The sequence below is a fragment of the Petaurus breviceps genome, unplaced genomic scaffold (assembly GCF_028583685.1).
Source record: "Petaurus breviceps papuanus isolate PSGF00001 unplaced genomic scaffold, PetGlider_PUasm1.0 151, whole genome shotgun sequence".
Taxonomy (NCBI): domain Eukaryota; kingdom Metazoa; phylum Chordata; class Mammalia; order Diprotodontia; family Petauridae; genus Petaurus; species Petaurus breviceps.
Window position 1 is genome coordinate 3,801,309 of NW_027185712.1, and position 10,184 is coordinate 3,811,492.

At 40.5% G+C, this 10,184-nt stretch overlaps 1 pseudogene; it reads right to left on the bottom strand.

Annotated features, from left to right (window-relative positions):
• Positions 1–311: 311 nt before the first annotated feature.
• LOC138154141 (BOLA class I histocompatibility antigen, alpha chain BL3-7-like) lies at positions 312–9,593 on the bottom strand (annotated as a pseudogene).
• Between the last annotated feature and the right edge of the window lie 591 nt (positions 9,594–10,184).

The following is a 10,184-nucleotide window of genomic DNA, read 5'->3' on the forward strand; positions in this document are numbered from 1 at the left end:
TTATTCCATTGTATACCCCCAAATTTTACATTTTGAGTTGTTGCTTGAATCTTTTCAGGGTTAATTTCCCACCCTTTGCTTTTCATATGTTCAATCAAAAGTGTCAAACTCTTCTCCACTTCTTTTACATTTTTCCCTGTATCATAATATCATGAATGCAGTGGATAAGCTATATACCAGGTAGCTTTAATTCATCCAAATATTCAGCTACAATCCTGTGACAAATAAAGAGGCTATGCAGATATCCTTGTGGTAAGCAAATGAAAGTATATTGTCTGCCCTGCCAAGTGAAAGTAAACTGGTCCCATTGTTTAGTCTATTGGGATTGTAAAGAAAGTATTGGCTACATCAATAACTGCATACCTAGTCCCATCATATTTCTGGATCTTTTCTTTTAAGGTGATGATATCTGGAACAGCAGCATACAAGGGAGGATTCACCTTATTCACTTGTCTATAATCCACTGCCATTCTCCAGGTCCCATCTGATTTTCATACTGGCCAGACAGGATTATTCCATTGTATGGTTGTAGAGACTAACACTCCTGCTTCAACATATTCCTTTATAGTATTGGTAATTTCATCTTGCCCACCTGGCACAAGATACTGCTTTAAAGTAATTACTTCAGAAGGTTCAGGTAAAGTGATTGGGTTAAGTTTTATTTTTCCCATTAATCTGTATTAAATCCTATCTTCCTTACTACAAATTGATATCTTCCTTCAGGTAAACTTAGGGTCATTCCTTTCAACATATCTATTACAATAATGTATTCAGGAATGAGTACAATAACCACAGTATATTCTTTTTTAGGTAATTGTGCAATTATCATTAGTTTGACTTGTCTGGATGACATTTCAGGCCCTTCAAGTCCTGTGATGGCAATAGGAGTTCCATGCTTGAATTTGTCAGGGTTCCCATAAATAAAGGAGGCCTCCTCCCAAGTATCTATCAATGCCCTGGTCACAATGTTTGTTCCATTTTCCCCATATATAGTCAGATTGATATGGGGTCTGCAATCTCCTCTGTGTATTTCCTTAATCTGAATGGGGGTTGGCCAATTTCCTATTCTCCCTGCAGGTATGACGAACTTGAATACAATGGTTCAGGAGGATCTGTAGTGGTAGTTCTCACTTCTCTATTCCATCTGACATTAAGCTCCTCATCTTGGTACATTTTATATAGTTCATTAGTTGGAATACCACCAGTTCTTCTAAAATCAACCCTTGCCCTCAACAGAGCAGTAAATAGTTCTTTTCTTGGCAGTCTATTCTGACTTTGAATCTTCTGGTCATTTACTTTTCTCCCTTGAGGAAATTTATCTTTTTCACATATTACTAAGTCACTTAGCTATGAAATCTTATCCAGCATCTCCAAAGAGGGTTTCCTATTTCAGCAATTAATAGAATCAGAAGTAGATGCTTATAAGCAGGAGGAGCTGTCTTCGCCATGATGTTTCTATGAGGAACTGCTAAGGGGATATCATGATACACATATGCATCTCCAACCACGATAGCAGTATTCGTAACTTATTTTAACTTTCTCATACAGACTCTAAGATAATACCAGGGTCTCTCTCTACTAGGCCACATAAAATCAGAGGGATTCATTTTATTGCATCCATCAACAGCTGAAGCTAACAGATTGGTTGTATTGTTATCTCCTACCATATGAAAATATTTAAAAGATTTATTTTTAGTTTTTTATTTTTTGTTTGTTTTTTAAATTTATTTACTTTCATTTTACAGTCTCTTGAGTTTCATTTTTTCTCCGTCTCCCTCTCCTTCCCTCCTTCCCCCCCCCCCCATCATGGCAGGATGCACTTTAATATAGGATTTATAAATATCTTCACATTAATCATTAGTCAGTTTGTACAGAAAGATTATAACTCATGGAATGATCCATGGGAAAGAAGAAACACAACAAGAAAAAGAAAGAGATTAAGTAGTTTGTTTCACTTTGCAGTCAGACTCATCTCTTTCTCTGGATATGGGTATCTATTTCAGTCATGAGTCTTTTGGAGTTGTCTTATAACCTTACATTTCTGAGAGAGACCCAGTCTTTTGAGGTTGGTCGCCACACATATGTTGTGTCTGTGATTGTGTAGAGATTTCTCCTGCTTCTGCTCTTCTCACTAATGTAATGGAAATGCAAATTTAAAGATCTTCCCTGCCCCTAGGCCCTTTGATAGGCTTAAGAGACTCTGAGAACCTTCCTTGATTTGAAAATATACTCTGCCTCCTAATAGGCTGAATGTGGTCACATGGAGCCTGTGGTAGGAGGCTTGGTTTTCAGGAATGCCCACACCTTGATGCTGTGTGATTGGGCAGTGGGTCAAGAGGGTAGTTATATTCTGTGACCTAGGAGAAGGCTACATAATCCCTGATGTGAGGCATTGCTTTAGGGCTCACCTTGAGAAGTGTTCTGTGATTTGATCAGATGAGACTATGGGAAGCCGTTGTTGAGAGCCCCCCCCCCCCCGTTTGAAAAACCCAGATGTTGATTTGGTATGGATGTAATGGTTGGACAGTTTGGAAACCTGTCTACTTGATCTGTTTCTCTGTCTTGATAATTCTGTTTGTATACTCTGAAGTTCGGGGTGCTGACCTTTTTCCCCTGAACTAGGTAAATGATAGATATTTGACTGATTAAAGTAAGCTTGTTAACCCATTTTGAGTTGCTTTCCTTTAACAAAGCAGATCTAAGAATCTGTGTTGGCAGCCACCCTGGGGATGCTGGGGTGCTTGCTGATACAACTCAGCATCAATTTATATAAATCTCTCCAGGTTATTGTGAAGTCCATATGCTCCTCATTTCTTACAGCACAATAGCATCCAATTACATTCATATACCACAACTTGTTCAGCCATTCCCCAATTGATGGGCATCACCTTGATTGACAATTCTTTGCCACCACACAAAGAGCTGCTATAAATATTTTTGTACATACAGGTCCTCCTCCCACTTCTCTGATCTCTTTGGAATATAGCCCTAGAAATGGTATTGCTGGGTCAAAGGGTACGTATTTGTTTATAGTCTTTTGGGCATAGTTCCAGATTGCTCTCCGGAATGGCTGGATCAGTTCACAACTCCACCAAAAATTCATTAGTGTTCCATCTTTTCCACATCCTCTCCAGCATTTATCATTTTCCTGTTTTGTCATCTTAGCCAATCTGACCAGTGAAATGTGCCTCAGAGTTGTTTTGGTTTGCATTTGTCTAATTAGCAGTTATTTAGAGCGTTTTTTCATATACTTATATATATCTTTAATTTCTTCTCTCTGAAAACTTCCTGTTCATATCCTTTGACCATTTATCAATTGTGGAATGACTTGTATTCTTATAGATTTGACTCAATTCTTTGTATGTTTTAGAAATTAAGCCTTTATCAGAGACATTGTTTGCAAAGATTCTTTCCCAATCTCCCACTTCCCTCTTAATCTTGTTGACATTAGCTCTATTTTTACAGAAGCTTTTCAATTTAATGTAATCAAAATTGTCACTTTTGCTTTATGATGCTCTCCAATTCTTTTTTCGTCATAAAGTCTTTCCCTCTCCATAGATCTGACAGGTAAACTATCCCTTGCTCTTCCAGATTGTTTATAGTATCAGCCTTTATACCTAAATCATGCATCAATTTCAACTTTCTTTTGGTGTATGTTGTTAGATATTGGTCTATGACCAATTTCTGCCATACTACGTTCCAGTTTTCTCAGCAGTTTTTATCAAATAGTGTGTTCTTATCCCCAAAACTGGGGTCTTTGGGTTTATCAAACATACTATATTCATTGGCTGCTGTGTCTCCTGTACCCAGTCTATTTCATTTGTCCACTACTCTATTCCTTAACCAGTAGCTAGTAGTTTTGATGACTGCTGCTTTGTAATACATTTTAAAATCTAGTACCGCTAAGCAACCTTCCCTAGCATTTCTTTTCATTAATTGCCTTGATATTCTGGACCTTTTGTCATTCCAAATGAATTTTGCTACTATTTTTTCGAGCTCTACAAAGTAATGTTTTGGTAGATTGATTGGTATGGCACTAAATATGTAATTTAATTTAGGTCATCTATATTCATAAGGGAAATTGTTCTGTAATTTTCTTTGTTTTGTCTCTTCCTGATTTAGGTATCAGTACCATATTTGTGTCATAAAAAGAATTTGATAGGACTCCTCTAATTTTCCCAAATAGTTTGTAAAGTGTTGGAGTCAATTGTTCTTTAAATGTTTCGTAGAATTCACTAGTAAAACCATCTGGCCCTGGAGATTTTTTCTTAGTGAATTCCTTGATGGCTTATTTAATTTCTCTTTCTGACGTGGGATTATTTAAGTAGTTTACTTCCTCTTCATTTAGTTTGGGCAGCTTATATTTTTGTAAATATTCATCCATTTCACTAATATTGTCAAATTTATGTGCATACAATGGGGCAAAATAATTCCTGATTATTGTTTTAATTTCCTGTTCATTGGAGGTAGATTCACCCTTTGCATTTTTGATGCTGGTAATTTGTTTTTTTTTCTTTCTTTTTTTATCATATTGGCAAAGGTATATCAATTTTATTGTTTTTTTCATAGTAAATGCTCTTAGTTTTATTTATTAATTCAATAGTTTTCTTAAATTCAATTTTCTTAATCTCTCTTTTGGTTTTCATTATTTCTAATTCAATATCTAATTGGGGATTTTCTATTTTTTCTTTTTTCTAGCTTTTTCGATTGCATGCCCAATTTATTGACCTCCATTTTCTCTGTTTTATTTATGTATGAATTCAGGAATATAAAACTTCCCCTAAGAACTGCTTTTGCTCTATCCCACAAGTTTTGGTATGTTGTCTCATTATTGTCATTCTCTTGAATGAAGTTACTGATTGTTTCTATAATTTTTTGTTTGACCCACTCATTCTTTAGGATTAAGTTACTTAGTTTCCAATTAGTTTTTAGTCTGTCCTTCCATGGCCCTTTATTACATATAATTTTTATTGCATCATGATCTGAGAAGGATGCATTTAATATTTCTGCCTTTCTGCATTGAATTGTGAGGTTTTTATGCCCTAGTACATGGTCAGTTTTTGTATATGTGCTATATACCACTGAGAAAAAAGGTATATTCCTTTTTATTCCCATTCCGTTTTCTCCAGAGGTCTACCATATTTATCTTCTCTAAGATTCTGTTTACCTCCTTAACTTTTTCTTGTTTACTTTGAGGTCAGATTTATCAAGCTTAGAGAGGGGGAGATTGAAGTCCCCCACTGATGAGAGGGTGATAGATGTTTCAGGGGCTCCAATGACAAGAGACCCTGCTGGGCAGTCTGGAATGAATTCACAGGACCCAAGCAATCTTTTAAGTCAGGATTGTAAAAGTTTATTGTTATGCTTTACAGCGGGCATGAGTTCTTAGGGAATCTGCAATCTTAAAGAAGTCATAGGTATAGTTTATAAAAGTTACAATAGTAAATCAGATGTCAATTATGCTAACTATGTGATTAAGGGTGGTATTAGGGAGGAGTTAAGGAGTGTTCAGTACTTAATGGAATGCATACTTTTTTTTCTACTGTGCAGGGGTATTGCCCATAATTCACTGGGAAATAGCCCAAGGAGGGCTACTTGGAGGTGTGGTTTTAGGCTTAAAACATCACCAAGTGAGCTAGTCAGGGCTGACTCAGAAGTGCCTAGTCTGCCACTCATCAGTGTCATGTTTGACAAGATGGATGTGGGGAACCAAGACTAATGGGGATTCAGGATGTGCCTAATTGGCTGAGGAGTTAACTTACAGATAGTGCATTGAAGGATTCATAGGTGCAGCTGTCCATTATACTAGGGGGAGATATTTGCCTAAGCTAAGAAGTTTATAGATTGTTTAGTGAAGGATTCATAGGTGTAGTTTGTTACTTTACCAAGCAGAGATGAACAGTTCATGAATTGCTGCTAGGCAGAGAGCTGGCAGGGGGAAGGGGCAGAGTTAATGCTCTGAGGCTGGGAGGAGGGGGGAAATGTGATTTTACAAACTGGTTTTATGAATTGATTTTACAAACTGAAGTTACAAACATTTTGCTATCTATTTCTTCCTCTAACATCCTTAACTTCTCCTTTAGGAATATGGATGCTATACCGCTTGGTGCATAGATGTTTAGTAATGTTATTTCTTCATTTCTGATTGGTCCCTTTTAGCAGGATATAGTTTCCTTCCTTATCCCTTTTAATTAAATCTACTTTTGCTTTTGCTTTGTCTGCTTTTTTACTTTAGCTGAGGCATGATATATTTTACTCCAGCCTTTTACCTTTTCCCAATGTGTATCCTCCTGTTTCAGATGTTTTTCTTGTAAACAGCTTATTGTAGGATTATGGTTTTTAATCCATTTTGCTATGTGCCTCCATTTTATGGGAGAGTTCATCCCATTCACATTCACAATTATGATTACTATCTCTCTTTCCCTCCATCCTATTCCCTCCTGTTTATGCTTTTATTCCCCCCCCTTTTCTCTTCCCCTCCTTAAGAGTTTTCCTTTTGACCACTACCTTGCTCAGTATCTCCTTCTTGTCAGAATCCCTCCCTTTTCCTACTCTTCCCCCTTACTTCTTCTTTCTTCCCTTTTAACCACCCTGCCCCTTTCTTAGCCCTTCACCCCTCCTACTACTTGTAGGGTATGATAGATTTTTTTTTTTTTTGCTTCCAAACTTTCTTTTATTTTCCCTTCCACATGACTGGAACATCTCCACATTGACATCCTTCCCCCCACAACCCCCCACACAAGAGGAAGCTCAGCTGGGACTGTGGAGAAAAGCTGAAGGTTCAAAAGCTGTTCTGGCAGTGAGACAGAGATCCAGAGGTCAGGGCAGCATCAGGGGTGAAGGGGGGCCCATGCAAAATGAGACAGGCAGGAAGAAAGGAGGCAGGGAGGGAGGCCTCAGAGAACAGCGTGAGGCCCTGAGGATGCTGCCCTGGGCTTGGGCCAGTAGAATCCAGTGAGGATCCCAGGGGCCAAAGCTGGGGAGAGAAGCCAGAGAGCAACAGGAACAACACAGGGACTGCAGACTGGTTTTCCTTCTCAGGTCCACACCAGGTAATTCTCTCAAGCTCTGGCTTGACCCCTGGGAACTGTCATTGCCAGCAGCTGGAGCATAGACACTTTGTTTTCCACCTGAATTCTTCTTCCTCCAGATCCCAACTCCAGCAATGACTGCAGGGAGGAGGTCCAGAACGCCAGCCGCAGTGCCCCCAACAGTGTACCAGATGGGTGGGGAGGGTGGCTCCCACTGCAGGGTGAGGGGCTCAGGCAGCCCCTCGTGCTGAATTCGGCAGGTGTAATCCCCTTCCTGGCCCAGGGTCACGTCCACAGCTGCCCACTTCTGGGAGGTGCCGTCCCCTCTGGGCCTGGTCTCAATGAACTCCATGTCCTGGAGCTGCTCCTGCCCATCCCCCAGCCAGGTCAGGGAGACCTCAGAGGGGTAGAAGTTCTGGGGCCGGCAGCGCAGGGTCACCTCCCCATGGGGGGCTGCGTGGCGGGTCACCTGCCCTCTGCAGCGTCTCCTTGTCCATCTCCAGGTACTTCTTCAGCTAAGTCACACATCTCCTCCAGATACACTTTCCATCCCTCCACGAAGCTCCTCTCCGCCTCCCTCTTGCGCTTGGTGTTCACCGCTGGGGCATGACCACCATCCAAGCGTAGGTCTTTTGTCACCAGGGCGACGTAGTCCTGCCCATTGTTGTTCAAAGCCGTGCCTGAAGCCGCGCTCGGCGCTTGGGAGTCACCTCGCAGCCGTACATGAGCTGGAGGGTGTGGACATCGCCAGCCCTCTGGTTGAAGTGCTGCAGGGTCTCCAGGCTCACTAGGTACACCTGTGTGTTCGCCCTGGAGTTCTGTGTCTGCTGCTCCCAGGACTCAGGGTCCTCCCGCCCCACCCCCTCCATCCACGCTGTCACAGAGCACGAACTGCTGATCGTCCACGTAGCCCACGGAGGGGAAGCGGAGCTCCCAGAGCCCGGGCCGGGTCACCTTGGTGTAGAAATAGCACATGGAGTGAGGGCCTGGGAGGGACCGGCCGGGGTCAGGGCGGGGCTGCGTGTGACCCTTGACCCTGCCCCACTGGGTATGATAGATTTTTATACTTAATGTAGTATGTTATTTCTTCCTTGAACCAAGATTGACAAGTACAGATCTCATGCAATGCTCCTCTCTCTCCACTCTTTCCCTCTCTTACGATTCATTTTGTGTCTCTTCTCAAAAGAGTCCTATACTTAACTGGTTGTGTTATTCCCTCTTTGCACCAGAACCAATGAGGGAAAAGCTCATATAATGCTCATCTCCCCCCCTTCTTTCCCTCTACTATATTGTTTCTATGCCTCTTTGTGTGGCATAATTTACCCTTTTCTGCTTCATTCTTTCCTCTTCTTCCATTGCAGTCCCTTTGCAGCCCTTAATAATTTTTTAATTGTCATTTTGTGTAATTTATACCCACACCCTCTATTTGTCTACAAACAGTTAACTCTTATTAAATAACAGGGTGTGTGTGTGTATGTATGTTTTCCTTATTTACCTTTCTATGTCTCTCTTGCATCTCATAATTGGAGGTTGAATTTTCCATTGAGCTCTGGCTTTTTCATCAGGAAGGTCTGGAAATCCATTATATTGAATGACCATCTTCTTGCCTGGAAGAATATGTTCAGTTTTTCTGGATAGGTGATCCTTGGTTGTAACCTGAGCTCATTTGCCTTGTGAGGAAATCTTTAAAAGTTTGCTGGACAAAAGGATTCCAACAAATACCTATAAATTTCAAGCAGTTCACACTATCTACCCATACTCCTTCAATCCTTTCATCACTGATTCTCACCAACAAAGACACAAAGAATTCTCCCATCCTTTGGGTGAATCTGCTTAATATATCAGTAATCCCTTGTTGAGTTAAAACCTCAAATATCTCCCTGAACTCTGTTTGTCCTCCCTGATTGTTCTGCTTTCTTCTCAGTACAGGGTGAGTTTCTGTCCTTATAAAAGCTTCATCCTTTAACATTATATCACTTGCCTCCCAGACATTCTCCTTACAGTTGTCATCATGGCAACTAGGCTCAGTCTTTATCAAGACTCTATAAACTTTCCTCCTGTTACTTTTCTGCTTCTTTTTCTGAAACAAATTCACAACAGCCCTCTCTTCTACCACCTGAGATCTAGCTTGCTCTTCTAAAGGAGAGCTTGAATACTATAACTCAGTCAACTTCCTATACATTTAGGTTTTCTCTTGTAAGAGCTTATCTCTGCTTTTACACATAATATAGTAACCTGTTAGTAAAGCCCAGCCCCTTCTACACATTGACTCCAACTCTCTTCCAGATGTTAATGGTATTCTTTGCAAACATGTTTCTAAATCTCTAGGTTGTCCCTGTTGTAGCCTCTGTTCCCAATTTTCACAGAACCCCATACTTTTAGACTACTCCCTTACTAGGGAGGAGTAAGGTAAATCCTCCCATTCTGGGACAGAAATTTCTTCTTCTAAATCTCTTCTGTCTCCAAATATATGTCTGATATCTTTTAATCCTATCCTCCCCACCAAATGTGGTGCCAGTGCAATATCCATAGCACACACAGTCACTATAAATATACCTTCATGGTACTCCATCACAAAATATAACAGACTATTAATATAGAAGGCAGAAGTAAAACATTTATTCAAACACCAAGACACTGAATCCCCAAACCAGTAAGCCAGTTCTATCATAGTAGGAAGGAAGTTAATAAGCCACAATAGCACAGAGAACTATAGCATACTTTGGCCTCCACACAAACCATCACAAGACTAATATTTACTCACAAGCCTGTCTCCCATGGAATTGTCTTCTCCTCACAACCATCTAGCAGGCTCTGACTCCCAGCACCCTTCAGCAAACTCCTCCTACCACAAGCTCCATGTGATTACATTCAGCCTATTAGGGGGCAGAGTTTATTTTCAAAGCAGGGAAGGTCTTCAAATTCCCTTAGGCTTATTAAGGGGCAGGCAAGATCTTCAAATTTACTTTACCATTACATTGGCATCCCCTCAATTTTCCAATTCTTGGCCATCACAAAAAGGGCTGCTTTAAATATTTTTCCACATTTTTGTCATTTCCCCTTTTTTTGGTTCTCTTTGGGACAGAGACCTCATAGTGGCATTACTGGATCAAAAGGTATGGACATTTCAGTTGCCTTTTAGGCATAGTTCCA